The sequence below is a fragment of the Mauremys reevesii genome, linkage group 2, assembly GCF_016161935.1.
Source record: "Mauremys reevesii isolate NIE-2019 linkage group 2, ASM1616193v1, whole genome shotgun sequence".
In the NCBI taxonomy this organism is placed as follows: Eukaryota; Metazoa; Chordata; order Testudines; family Geoemydidae; genus Mauremys; species Mauremys reevesii.
The window spans coordinates 283,715,323-283,730,633 of NC_052624.1; the positions used below are offsets into that span (position 1 = coordinate 283,715,323).

General features: G+C 44.3%; 1 protein-coding gene across 2 annotated transcripts in view; it reads right to left on the reverse strand.

Moving 5' to 3' along the window:
* ZC3H3 (zinc finger CCCH-type containing 3) overlaps positions 1-15,311 on the reverse strand; it is a 331,469-nt gene that overhangs the window by 156,597 nt on the left and 159,561 nt on the right. The window lies entirely within an intron of this gene.

Genomic DNA, 15,311 nt, shown 5'->3' on the forward strand with positions numbered 1-15,311 from the left:
TGTGTTCACACTGTCAGCTGCCTGCGCAATAGCGTGTTCACTCTTGCGGCACTTGCAGTGGTATTCAGAGCAGTGCACTCTGGGCAGCTATCCCACACAGCATTTCTTACTCTTCTGCCACTAAGCCCATCTTTCTTGGTCACCTGAGGGCAGGGCAGTAGAGTTCAAACCTATGACCAGAGAGGCAAGAGGCGGCATTGTGGGACACCTCCTGGAGGCCAATCGCAGCGCTGTAATTGACCAGGGTGACGCTGGCACTGCAACGCTGTAGCAGAAGCTGTACCTCTCTTGTTGGAGTGGTGTTTTACAGTGCTGTACCTGCGAGTTTCTGTGCACTAAGTGGCTTGGCAGTGTGTACGCCTCAGGAGTTCCAGTGCAGAAAGCTGCTTTACTGCGCAGAAACTTGCCAGTGTAGACAAGACCTATATTTCACTCCTCTGGATGTGTTCCGACTGAGGTAGCTCATGAAACAGAATTTGTATTTTGCTGCTTCCCTTCTAATCTACTGATATATAAAATGAGCCTGGGATTTTGACAGGTGTAAGTCTCCTTTTGTAAAGTGCTATGACAGTGCTAAGTGTTATTACCACCTTGATGGAGTATGCATCCAAACCAGCTCAACAATACATTGGGGCAAAACAGATGCTCATGTGATGACAGGAACCTATTTTGACACTGTATCCATCCCATTTTGAGAAACAACTGCAAATGTTCTCCGAAATAATCAGCCAAAGACAATGTGATACCCTAAATCAATGTTTTTCCCCTCTTCTCCAGTTTCCTAAATGACTCAGCACGTTCATTTTCTTCACAAGTGAATTCTTTTTGAATGCCATTCTCCCCATAACCTAAAAAATATATAACTTAAAATATTATTTATTTCTATTAATGAATACATTTAACAGGCCAGCAGTTTTTGCCTATAACCCACACCCTACTGGTAGGTGTTGATCCTGCTATGAAAGCTTTCAGAGCGTTCTGAGGACTCATGTAAAAAGGGACTCATTACCACGCTCAGATAGGAGGTAGCTGAGAGTGGCTGCCTGATGAGAGAGGATCCAGTGTGTGGGCTGAGCAGTCCTTAGGGATGGATCTAGGAATCACCAAGCATGGGAAAAGGTTTGAGACTGAACTGTAATAACAAGGAAATTAACACAGTCAGACCCCAGTAAGCAGTAAGTTTTTAATTCTACTCAGTGTGAGGACTTTGCTTTATAAGAGGCTGGCAAAGATACCTGCTCACAAACACTTTGGTTTCCTAGAGCACCTGACATCTAAGGATGGCAAAGCGATTTATAAACATTAATTAATTAAACCTCATCCCCTCTGTGAGGCAGGATAAGTACTATCCCTATTCTACAGACATGAAACAAACACAAAAGTTAAGGTCAACATTTTCAAATCGTTTATTAAACATTGGTGCTCAAATTCTGACCTCTTGGGTCCTTGTTATCAGAGGTGCTTAGCACCTGCAGCTCCCAGTAACTTCATTTAGCATTTGGAGGGTTCAGTACTTCTTACAGTAAGACCCAATACGTCTCAAGTTGGGCACCCTAAAACAGAGGCACTCAAAATACATGCCGTAGCGATTTGCCTAAGGTCACATAAGGCAAATCCAGAAACAGAACCCGTATTCTCCTGACTCCTAGTCCTGTGCTTTAACCACTTACACATACACTTTGGTTAGAGAAAAATGGATCCTGCCTCTTGTGTAGCTGATCTTTTTACCTCTTGCACCCTTCAGTTATTCTTCCGCTGTCTCACGTGTCAGAAAACTGTAACTATCTCGACTTTATCAGCCTGGCTCTCCTAAGTCTTCACATAAACTTTGCTTTTTCTCTGTACATCACATCAGTTTTGGTGTTGACCTCAGGCAGTAATGTACAATTTTTAATTAAAGTTTGATGACGAGTTTGGATATGTAAAGTGCTCTGTAAACACTAATCTGATTCCCCAAGAAAGCTGGGACAGTGGCTCTTTCTATGTCTTAAATTCCTAGGAATCTCACGCTTCTGTCCCAGATTTAGTTCTCCAAATTCACACGAGGTCAGTCCTTATACCAAAACCATCACTGCACTATCTGAGCAGCGGATACTAGGAAGCCTAAAGTTGAAACTGTATCAACAGAGCTGGGTTGGGGAAAGCTTGTGCAATGCTGTCTTGCACTGTTCCTGGCTCCTTACCCTATACGGTTACCTTTACATTAACCAAGAGCTAAAAACAAACAAACAAAAAAAATACATAGAGGGAGTTTAGGCTCCACTTCGGAGGGAAAGAAAGAAAGATATAGTATCCTCCAAAGAGAATTGCACGCTTCTGAGGGCTTCATTACTCGTTGGCTAGATACTTAAAGCAAGTTAGTCTGCTTGGTTTCTCTATACGCTGTAATGTATAAAAATGATTCAAAGGCACCCATCAAGGGGTAGTGTATTGGTTGGCAATACTAATTGCACTGCCTACATTACAAATGATATTGCTCCATTATTAAAGGGTCGGGACAATTTTATGTGCTCGCATCTATTCAATTGGTATTTCGATCAATGGATGCATTACAAGCTTTCCCTTTAAGAGCCTAATAAACAACAAGATGGAAAGTAAAATTCTCCATAATATGACACTTTTAAAAATCCATTTCAGCTGGAGCTATTGGTACTTTACAACGCAGGCTGCAAACCAACCAACCACAAAGAGATAGGGGTTGCTCTTAAAGTTAGAGAGTTCAGAATGTAACTCTGCAGAGCTGCTTCCAAAGGTTACACTGGATATTCCCCTAAGAGGGGAACAAAACTCAATTAGCTGAACACAGGAATAAGGGGAACGTTTGCCACCCCAAAGAAAATGAAGTGAAGATTCCCACTGACCAGCGGAAAGAGGTCTCAATTCAAATATTATTTGCATTATGGGACCACCTAGGAGCCCCTGCCATGGACCATCCCCCATTGTGCCAGGCACTGTACAAATGAAGAACAAGACAATCCCTGCCTCAAAGAACTCACTATCTAAGATAACTCCGAAATTTGAAAATGCAGACAAGCATCATGTAGTTAACACACCGCATCACTGCAGAAACTTGGCTGGCACAATTACTACAGAACACAGCTCAAATCCGACTAGTGCTCGGAAGTTAACGCAGGAATCAGTGACAAATCAACATGCCCCAGGGCAGAGGTATTTCCTGGAATGCACTCATCTTGGCACTGCTTGGATCACACAGTTTTGTTTTTTTTTCAGGGGGCGGGGTTTGGATTTTTACAGAATCACTTTTTTAAAAAGTCTGAACTTAATTAAGCAACACAATAGATTATCTGCGACAACCACTGTCTAATGAAGTTTGTTTATGCACATACAATCCATTCAATGCGGTCAGGAGAATAGTTCAGCTGATCCCAACCAGCATGAAAATAGCAGACTTGGATTTTCGGATCAGGACTCAAGCTTTTTTTGACTGTATCAACCCAAGCAAATCAACAGTTAGTCTTTAGGGGACACTTTCTAATTCCCCAGTGCTTCTACCACCTCCAAGAACCATTAAAAAAATTAGAGCACTCACAAAAGCAAGAACCTGCAGAGAAGAAGTGGCCAATAGGCATGTTGCAGCTGAATCAGTCATTTACTGGCTGTATTGGGAACCTTTCTGCATAATTTCTGCCAGTGGGGTTGCTCTTTAAGGGAAGACTTCACGGGTGCCTGCAACTTCTACATCAACTAGCAGGATGTTTCCTTGTACCTCTCTCTACTGGAACTCTAAACTCTGAGGCCTGCTTATCGGGGAGCTTGAAAAGCACCCGCTGCAGTTGTACAGGCTGTTCAGAACATTCCCAAGGTCTTTAGATGACTCTTTGTTAAAGCCACCACTCACACATGACTAATACATAAAGCCCTGGTAGAAACAAAGAGAAGCAACTTCATCCTTCTGAATGATTTTTTTTTCTATGTATTTTATCAGGGGCTCTCTGGCAACAACAGAAACTACAGGAGCAAAGTGATGTAGTGACTGTGACGTTCCCTGTGAAATACAAGTCTGCAAAAGCCTGCTGTGTTAGGGCTATATCAGGTACTCACGCAATTTAAGGGAAATAGTTCTAATGAGGCCACCTGATCATAAAAGCATTCTGCTTAGCACGCCCAAGATGAAACCCCCCTACACCCCACTTTCAGCATCTCAGGGCTGCTAAGCTACTGTGTGTTTTAACACATACAAAAATCCTAAACAAACCTGAAATTCACAGGTATTCTGTGATTAAAATTAAATTAATTCTTCAGCCTTCCCTGAGGATGACTCATATAGAGCTGTCTCCCCCTGCTGGAAGAGAATGAGAGCGACTTGATTAAGAAACAAAGCACACAGCAAAGCTTTACAAACTAAAGGAATTCATGATTGTAGTGTCCGGCCCAGTGCACTGATATGATGGATGGTGGAAAGATTAGGTCTTGTTAAAGTAGGCTTTAATTTACAGTTACAGCCACATCTATAGCATAATTAAACCACATCTTAGGTTATAAAATCCCACATAATGGCAGATATGCGAGGAAGAAAGTGATATGTATTTTAGCTAAAGAGGATCCTGAAGCAAAACTCCCGATCCCAACACCCCTGATATCATGGAAAGCATGGCTCCAAATCTATACTTTGCTTCTTAGATCAATCCTAAAATCATAACTTCCTGCACAGACCTTGATAGCTACAAACAAACAAACACTCAACTTCATAAAGCACTAGGAGTAGTGGCTGATGAATCATTAAACATTTACTGATAAAAAGCACTTTGATACTACATTGAAAACCTTAAGGTAGATAGGAAAAGAACCAAGCAACTCTTCAGAAAGGGAAGTGCACAACCAAACAGAAGTGTGCTGATTTCTTACCTTCCCCTCCTTGTATGTTGAAACTTTGTTGTGCATGTCAGAGAGGGCTGGATTGTGCAACTGCTTTCATCGGGTCTCTGAGGAATTTGAATTAGCAGCACCATCAGATCTGCCAGAAGCCAACCTTCAGTGCCACATCTGAGAGACCATTAGTCAGTCAGCTGGCAGTCAGTGGTGCATGGGGCACTGAAATTGGGGCGGCACGAGAAGCACCCTGGGGAATGCAGAAAAACAACCTCACATGGACAAGAGCTGAGACTGGAGGATGAACAATTGAGTGCAGGGAGAAAGGGGCTGTGCGTCCGTCACAGCTGCCTCCAGAGAGAAATCCCTCAGAGAGAGTTAACAATCGCCACATCGTTTGTGGGAATGCTTAATAGATTGTGGGGCTGTGTCACACCACAGACTTCACTGAATCTAATTAGCATGAGGTCTTCTCCAGAAGGCCCCTTGTGTTTGCTTCCCCTCAGCCTGCAGTGGAAATGAAGGACAGTATTTAATGCTGGCCTAACGAAACAGGTGCAACACTTCCATCCAGCTCCAAGGGAAGAGAAACAGCTGTCACATGGCAAGAGTTCCTTGTGCGCATCACGGTGACGGGGAGCATGCAGTCACACTGACATGAAATTCACATGGACACCACGGCCTTCTGTGCCACTATCCAAGGGAGAAAGGAAATGCCTGCCTGGCATAAAAAGATTCCAGATTAGCCGAGCCTGTTCCAAGAAGAGCTCAATGTTCCAGGCTGAGGGCATTTATACCAATCAGTGAGTTTCAAAAGCCCACGGTTGTCATAACCCCTGGAGCCGAACCGGCTCTGCAGCAGCCATGCTCCAACCCTCCATCTGGCAGCCTGCTGATGCTTGCCTACTTGGGACCCATGAAGCCCAGCCCCAGTTTGAGGCTCTGCCCCTGCAGTCCTATTGGCAGAGTCCCGGAACAGCTGACTGGCCGCCTGACCCTACATAAGCCAACAGCAGGAACGGGAAGCTGTCCAACCAAGTGGGCTCCACCCTGTTCTGGACTCTGTGCCTTGCGCTTCCTGCCCCTGCTCAATGTCCAGGCATCCTGACCCAGCAATGCTACCTGTGTTCCTCACTAGGATTCCTCCTTTGGGTGAAGTCCTGACTCCGAGCAGTCATTAGAAATCCTGTGACACTTTTCCCAAGAGTAGGGGGTGTTAAATCGGTGGTCCTGGCCCAGTTGCTAGACGGATACTTGGTGCTTATCTAGCTTTCTGTATGCTCACAACACCATAGAAATGGTAATCCTCATAAGAGCCCTTATGGGTACAAGCCTTGATTTTCCAGATAGGAAACTGAGGCACAAAGGTTACAATGGTTCCATTTTTTTCAAACCTCAGATTGAATAACTTTTTCTCCCTTGCCCAGATCTCTCGATTTCTCCCTCCCTCTGCTATTTTTCTTGTTTGTTTATAGGTTTTCTTAGGGCGTTTTTTTAATGTGCTGTATGGGCACCTCATAAACACTAATGGATTTTATTCTCATACCACTGTGAACTAAGGGAGTGTTATGCCCATTTTACAGGATTGCACGTTTAGATCCAGAAAGATTAAATGACTTGCCCAGGGTCACAAAGGAAGTTGGTGGTAGAACTGAACCCCAGTCACCTGGGCCCCAGTCCTTTGCCTCAACCACAAGACCATGGTTTTGTACCCTTTCAATGCTATAAGCATTATGGGATGCAGTTTGCATGCAGGAAGATGTATAAAGAAAGTTGTACAGTGCTGTATATAAATAGGCCAAGACTGCATATGAGCAAACACACACCCCTTTTATACTACAGCCTAACTTCTCTGGGCTCAGTTCTGAGTGCTCCCAAAAAGAGAAGATTATGAAGCAATTGCAAGACACAAATTAATTAAGCTCCATCAAGGTGTAACTCAATTAGTTTCCTTTACCTTCCTAGACTCAGGCATCTATCTTAATTTAGTTCAGCAAGCAAAACGAAACCACTTCCCATTGTGGGAATAAAAACCACATTTCCCCACGTGGCCAGTTGCATGCATGTAAGCCAAGGCTCCAGTGAAGATCTCCCTTTGTGCCATTAAAAAGCATCTTGCAACAGCAGTGCACTTCTCCCCTCTTGTCCATCTCCTCACCCCCAAACAATCATGTTAAAGATGTATGCGATCAGAGAGTCATAAAAGAGCACAGCCTCCACCAGCCCAGGGAGGGGAAAAATGAAATGCATTATTGCAACAGCAGAGCAATTACCTTCCTTTCTGTATCCTTTTGAAATCAATATTTAGCCACTAAAACTGATTAGGCCAAGTCTGGTGGTCCCCAGAACAGATGACACAAATTGGTAAAGGTGCAGTTCAGAAGATCACTCCTCTCTATGCAGATCAGCCTGGGTCCTTCATCATAAAACAGGGCTGGTAAAGGCACAACCCCATGTGAATGGGTGGGCTGAGGTGTGGGAGGGGCTGAAGGAGGAGGGAGAATGGAGACTGCGGAGACAGTGAGATGGCTATAATTTATACTCTCCTGCCTATACTTTATGGCTTTCTTAATTCAGCTCCTGCTACTATTAATGTAGTTAATGTTGAGATTATATCTATTTTCTAGCGTCAGGCGGTGATTTATTCAAGCCATTTTTCCGGTACTGGCTCCCACACTGTTAAATCAAGCGACTTGCCAATTAAGTGCTGACTGGGGAAGTGGATGCAATCTTAACAGATATCTAACCACAAATTAAACTGGGGGTTTCTTACCCTTTGCGGTGTGCGGGGCCAGACCACTGAACCCTGCTGAGTTGGAAGAAAAAATAAAACGAAGCAAAGAACTAACAACAACGAGTCTGCTTCCTCCAAAGGCCTAGCATCCTACCCAAAACCGGCCCCGGTGGGCTTTCCCCATTCAGATGGAGGAGATCACTACAGAACCAGCTGCATACTGGTGGTCATTAAAGGTTCAATGCAATCTGGACGGTAAAGCCTCCCAGCTAGGCTGAGCAGTTATGTCCCCTCACTGTCACGCAATATGTGGCATTCCTATAGATGCTTGGGCCTCTTCCAGGCTCCTGTCAGCAAATCACTAATTCATCTCCTCAGCAGCAGGTGATGCTTGCTCTGAAAATGTTAGTCATACAAGCCTCGGCTGCGCAGTGCCTTTTGGTGAGCCCACTGCTGGCAACTGACAGATTAAAAAGAGCCAACGCCCAGCAACAAAAGATCAGGGAAGACATTTTTTAAAAATACAAAGACTATTTTGGAGAGGCCCCCTTTCCAGCACTGTACTGAGCCCTTAGGAGCAGAGATCCTTCCTCGCTGCTTCTGGAGCTCTCTGGTCGGCACAAAACTTCCAGATTGTTCTCAGCAGACATGCTCTACGCGTTCACAAATGAGATAACCATTACGAGGTTTTGAATGAGCACTGAAGAAGCTGGACTGCTTGCCCAGGGATTTATTTTTTACAACAAAATTTAAAATATCCCTTGAATGTCCTAAATGATCATATGAAATTAGGAGTAACCAGAATGTCTACAGATGTAGTAGATAGCTCAACATATTACCTGAGGATCTGGGCTCCTGGCTAGGGTTGACGATACTATGATAGAACTGCAGGGGGCATTGCACAGGTCTCATCTACCCTTGGAAATTTACCAGAATAGCTATTCTGGAATAGTTATACAGGTATAAGTTCCTGTGTGGACACTTTTATTCTGGGATAGCTATTTTGGTAAATTTCCAAGGGTAGATGAGCCCTGAAATACTGCCCTTATGAGGAGATGTTTGGAACTGGAAGATGGGGATTCTAGGGCACTTTTCAAAAAAGTAGGAAATAGCCCCTGGTGTTCTAGCTGGCCTGGATATTAATGATATTTACCTGCTTGGATAATGTGCTTTGAGACCCATGGATAAACGACTAAGCATTATAATTATTACTAATAATTCAGAATAGCTGACTGGGATAGAAGGAATTCAGGATATAATAGTAAAGGTTTTCATGTTCTTACAGCCCTAAGTGGGGCATGGTTTTTAAAAAGTCAAAGAAACAAAGTTAGAAGAGAATGCCATGTCATACAGGTCACCAACAGAAACCTCTTAGAACCACCCACAGTGATAGTATCTATCCCAAAAGGTTTAATCAGATGGCAAGACTTTGGAGCCTGCACCAGGGATTTTCAAGAGGATCTAAAGAAGTTAGGTGCCCAAATCCCACTGATTTCTAATGGCCCCTTTGAAAAACCCAACCCACAGTGGTTATGAAGAGAACGTTGATGGGAAAAAAGCACATTTGGGAAGGCAGTGCATTAGCTTGTGAGTTTGTGAGTTAGCTGAGGAGGCATCAGTGCTAGTGTGTTTTATATGCCATATGTAAAGATATATTCAATTTCATCCTCATTGTATGCAGAGCTTGAATATTACTCAGCTGAGTACCTGTGCTGTCATGACCCCTGAAACCATGTCTATTTAACTTACATTGCCAAATCTTCACACCACCACCACTGAATCCATTCTGGATCTCCACCCTGTCCCTGAATAAATCAATTAATTCTGGGATCCTCCCCACCGAATTCATAGAGTCTGGCCCCCTGCCTCACGGCAAGTCTCTGCTGCTAATCACACGGCTGCTCTCCTGGACACACAAGAGGTCCTAGTCCTCTAGTCATTCTGTTCTCTACCTTAATATCCTGTCACTTTGTTCCCTCCTCGTGCTTCTTCCCTGTCCTCCTTGCAAAAGGAGCTAACTCTCCAGCCACTCTGTTAGAATAATAGAATATTAGGGCTGGAAGAGACCTTAGGTGGTATCTAGCCCAACACCCTGCTCAAAGCACGAACACCACCAACTAAATCCTCCCAGCCAGGGCTTTGCCAAGCTTGACCTTAAAAACCTCTAAGGATGGAGATTCCACCACCTCCCTAGGTAACTCATTCCAGTGCTTCACCACCCTCCTAGTGAAATAGTGTTTCCTAATATCCAACCTAAACCTCCCCCACTGCAACTTGAGACCATTACTCCTTGTTCTGTCAGCTGCTACCACTGAGAATAGCCCAGCTCCATCCTCTTTGGAATCCCCCTTCAGGTAGTTCAAGGCTGCTATCAAATCCCCCCTCACTCTTCTCTTCTGTAGACTAAATAACCCCATTTCCCTCAGTCTCTCCTCATAAGTCATGTGCTCCAGCCCCCTAATCATTGTCATTGCCCTTCTGTAGTGGGGGGACCAAAACTGGACACAATACTCCAGGTGTGGCCTCGCCAGTGCCAATGCATCCCTTCCCCTCATCACTTCAACCTTGTACGCTCCCTGCTTCCCCATTCTTCTCCACAGAAGAAGGCAGCACACTCTCTGGCTTCTCACCTGACCCAAATTCCCACGTGCCCTGAGCAGAGGGTGTTCTCAAGCCTTAAGAATGTGGAGCATGGTGATGGTTTGTAAGAGATCCCAGGCCTTTATGTGGCAATATCTGATTAGAGAACCCAGAGTCACATCCAGGCTATTTCAAAAATATGAGAAGAAATGATGAGGTGGGCTGGGGTGGGAGCAGTAACAGGTTGCAGAGCCTTTCACCTCTAGATTACTAGTTCTGATCCAAGCCAGCCCTTGCTACTAGTGACCAAAAGGAGAAACCACCTGGTGGTTGTCCACTGTCCTATGGCACATGAGCTGGTGATTTCAACGCAGTCCCTTGTGGGCTGCACCCAATCAACATACACCACCCAACAATCAGAGGCAGCCTCAGCAGTGGGCACAAGGACTGAATCTATTCTCCCACCAGATGAGGGCTGAAATACAGCGATGAGCATGAAGCAAGCTTACATCATCAGTGGAGTTATCTATGGGAAAAAATCTATTACGGTGTCTCGCTCATATTCCACTACCATTGTCTGTGATATGTGCGTTCTCTGGGTCGAGGGGTCCTTAATACAGTCCTTTTCACCAGAACCATTCCCCTCCCCCCCACACACACTCCCCTCACAGCACCTCAAGTTCCTCAATATTTTGAGCTAATCTTTCCCAGAATGCTGTTCTCCAAATTCCATTTATCCCAAAATGCTACTTCTCCGAATCCACAAGACGTCACCCCTCTGCAAACACTTTGGATTCAGATAACTATGAGAGCAATTTACAGCAATGTGTCTAATTTGTGTTACACCAGTGCAATGTATCCACTCCAAATGTGGTGTTCTGTGGCTTCTGCATCATGTCCAGGGCAAATGGCTGCACCTCTTGTCAGATCTGCTGTCCCATCACGGAGCCCTGTAGCTCAGCTCAAAACAAATGCCTGTCCTCGGAAAGTTTCAGCTGTCCCCCAGGCCATTCGGATGAATAGGAATGGGCTGTATTTAAGAGGAACGTCATAAAAAGGCTTCTTAAAATGACCTTCAAATAATTTTTTTTAAAGATTCACTCCACTTCAGCAATATTCATCAAGCAGCCTGCTTTGGGGCAGGGGCATATTTAGCAAAGTCTTAGTTAAAAATTAAGAAGTGAAAATCAATTGGAAGACGTATGCTCTGAATTCACCCCACCTATCTCCCACTGCTAACACCAAAGGAATTTGGGGAAAGTGATTTGTATGTCACTTTTAATGCAATGGTCTCTACTGCTTTCCAATGAATTGATAAGCAGGGCCACGAAAAGTGAACTGTATTTTGGTCAAGATTAGGTCAGCAAGCTTGAAATATGCAAGTAGTCTAACATTCTATTGATTACCTTAAACATGGTTTACTACTATCCTTAAAACTAGAGTAAAGTGGTATTTAAAACAGTGTTTAATTATGTAAGATGGCTAGATAGCAGTGTGTATAACAAGCTCTGTTCTATCTTTTTGCAGGATTTTTTCAGTAGTCTCTTCTGGGTTCTTTTCAGCAATTTCATTACTTATTTTTGGTTAAATGCCAACCGTTTGTTCACTGCTGTGCAAAACACAAAGTGAAGAAAGTCCTTGCCTCAAAGAATCTGAAACATAATAATTCATATGTCACTCTGGACTCTTAGCCAAACACTCTATTCCAATTGACAACATATTTTAAATCACATATTAATATTGATTCAATTAATGCAGCTCTGGCTAAATCTAATTGATCATCCCTAAGCCTTGTGGTCATCAAATATTCCTAGTTGCATGTAAAAGAAGCAGAGAATGGAAGACCAATTTGAATTCCCCCCCACCTTCATATTTGTCAAAATATTTTGCCCCACATGGATAGTTTCTTCATCAATTAACACTTTCTGTGTTCGCTATCAAACTGATTAGACCAAAAGGCTGACAAATCTCGACTGCTATATTATAGGGATAATTGTCCCGGTCAAATCCATCAGTGTCACCAAGAAATTTAAATGGTTTTTAAAACGCAGATCTGCTCCTTCTGAAATCCTTTCAAAAAACCAAGCACAAATTAAGGGAGACAAAGGATAATCAAGATGATCTAACAGCCAAACCTTTGCTATCCAAAGGAGCCTCTAACGCTACCTATATTGTGCCAACAGCATTTAAAAGGTAATGCAAAGACATCCAATGAGAGAGAGAATGGAAAATAGAGAAGGGAGCTTAAAATAATGTAGAATTAATTCCTTTGACATGTATAAAGTTTTCAAGAACCCTCAGTTCCATGATTCGGCACTTCGGATTGGTAATTCACAATAATGAACAGAGCACAACAGGTCTGTGTATGAGAAACAGAAATCTGGATCTCAAATGAGCACCCACTGGCACTTCATAATCAAGCACAGTGGAGATATACTTACACCCCAACCTGGAACATTTGAATTGGTGATTAAGAATTCCATAGGCACCAATTTAAAAGGGCATGGCTCCCTAGATTTTCACATTCATAACACACAAGATTTTATATACACTCTAAAATGTAAATATCTGACAAGGAAGTTAGAAACAAGACTTTAGTTAGCAGGTCAGAGGCAAAAAGGAACATAAGGGCAGGGCCGCCCAGAGGGGGGGGCAAGTGGGGCAATTTGCCCCGGGCCCCGCAGGGGCCCCCACGAGAGTTTTTCGGGGCCCCTGGAGCAGGGTCCTTCACTCACTCCGGGGGCCCCGGAAAAGTCTCGCGGGGCCCGGGCCCCCGGAGCTTCTTCTGCTCCCAGTCTTTGCCGGTGGGGGGTCCTTACCGCCAAAGCGGGACCCGCCGCCGAAGTGCAGCCGGGTCTTCAGCGGTAATTCGGCAGCGGGGGGCCCATCCCTTCCAGGACCCACCACCAAAGTGCCCTGAGGACCCGCAGCGGGGGCTCCCCGCCGCCCAATTACCGCCAAAGACCCGGCTGCACTTCGGCGGTGGGTCCCGCTTCGGCGGTAATTTGGCGGCGGGGAACCCCCACCCCGGGTCTTTGGGGCACTTCGGTGGCAGGTCCCAGAGCGGAAGGACCCCCCGCTGCCGAATTATCGCCGAAGCAGGGGCCCCCCACCATCGAAGACCCCAGGCCCCCGGAATCCTCTGGGCGGCCCTGCATAAGGGGCACATACACACACATTATCTATACCTAAAATCATAATTCTGAATCCAGATTGGCTTAAGGGCTCACAGGATCACAGTTTTGCCATATCCCAGGTGGCTCAATTGTCATTCAGGAAATATTGACATCTCTCCAGCAGGTTTAGAGATGACCACATAGTAAAGAAATTAACTGCTATAAACTCAAAGAGCGGGCCACTTTTCCCATTGCCGAACTCCACACAAAACCTGGTCCTTGCAGGCATTCCTGTGAAGAAAGTTCCTCCCATCCAGAAGGAATAGGAGGTATCTGAGCCTCTAGCAATTATCTTTGGAAAATCATGGAAGACAAGAGAGATTCAGAAGACTGGAAAAGGACAAATATAGCGCCCATCTATAAAAAGGGAAATAAAAACAACCCAGGAAACTACAGACCAGTTAGTTTAACTTCCGTGCCAAGGAAGATAATGGAGCAAGTAATTAAGGAAATCATCTGCAAACACTTTGAAGGTGGTAAGATGATAGGGAATAGCCAGGATTTGTAAAGAACAAATCATGTCAAACCAATCTGATAGTTTTCTTTGATAGGATAACGAGTCTTGTGGATAAGGGAAAAGCGGTGGATGTGGTATACCTAGACTTTAGTAAGGCATTTGATACGGTCTCGCATGATATTCTTATCAATAAAATAGGCAAATACAACTTACATGGGGCTACTATAAGGTGGGTGCATAACTGGCTGAATAACTGTACTCAGAGAGTAGTTATTAATGGTTCCCAATCCTGCTGGAAAGGTATAATGAGTGGGGTTCCGCAGGGGTCTGTTTTGGGACCGGCTCTGTTCAATATCTTCATCAACGACTTAGATATTGGCATAGAAAGTACGCTTATTAAGTTTGCAGATGATACCAAACTGGGAGGGATTGCAACTGCTTTGGAGGACAGGGTCATAATTCAAAATGATCTGGACAAATTGGAGAAATGGTCTGAGGTAAACAGGATAAAGTTTAATAAAGACAAATGCAAGGTGCTCCATTAGGAAGGAACAATCAGTTTCACACATACAGAATGGAAAGAAACTGTCTAGGAAGGAGAACGGCAGAAAGGGATCTAGGAGTTATAGTGGACCACAAGCTAAATATGAGTCAACAGTGTGATGCTGTTGCAAAAAAAGCAAACATGATTCTGGGCTGCATTAACAGGTGAGTTGTGAGCAAGACACGAGAAGTCATTCTTCCGCTCTACTCTGCGCTGGTCAGGCCTCAACTGGAGTATTGTGTCCAGTTCTGGGCACCGCATTTCAAGAAAGATGTGGAGAAATTGGAGAGGGTCCAGAGAAGAGCAACAAGAATGATTCAAGGTTGAGAACATGACCTATGAAGGAAGGCTGAAAGAATTGGGGTTGTTTAGTTTGGAAAAGAGAAGACTGAGAGGGGACATGATAGCAGTTTTCAGGTATCTAAAAGGGTGTCATAAGGAGGAAGGAGAAAACTTGTTCATCTTAGCCTCTAAGGATGGAGCAGGAAGCAATGGTCTTAAACTGCAGCAAGGGAGGTTTAGGTTGGACATTAGGAAAAAGTTCCTAACTGTCAGGGTGGTTAAACACTGGAATAAATTGCCTAGGGAGGTTGTGGAATCTCCATCTCTGGAGATATTTAAGAGTAGGTTAGATAAATGTCTATCCGGGATGGTCTAGACAGTGTTTGGTCCTGCCATGAGGGCAGGGGACTGGACTCAGTGACCTCTTGAGGTCCCTTCCAGCCCTACAATCTATGAATCCAGCTTTCCCATGCTAAGAAAAATATTCAGAAAGCTTCATGTCATGCCTCAGCCCTAATTTTAGGCACCCAAGTTTGAAAGTGTTGGCCTAAATCTCCTCATCACTGAGCCGAACAACCCCTGAACCTTGATCACCTCTCCAGCACCACAAAACCAAGAATGGTCAGAAGGCTCCAGAAGACTTTAAAAGGAACAAGTGCTTTGGAAACATTTCATTAAAAATGGCTAATGTCTCTACCTTGAGGAAAT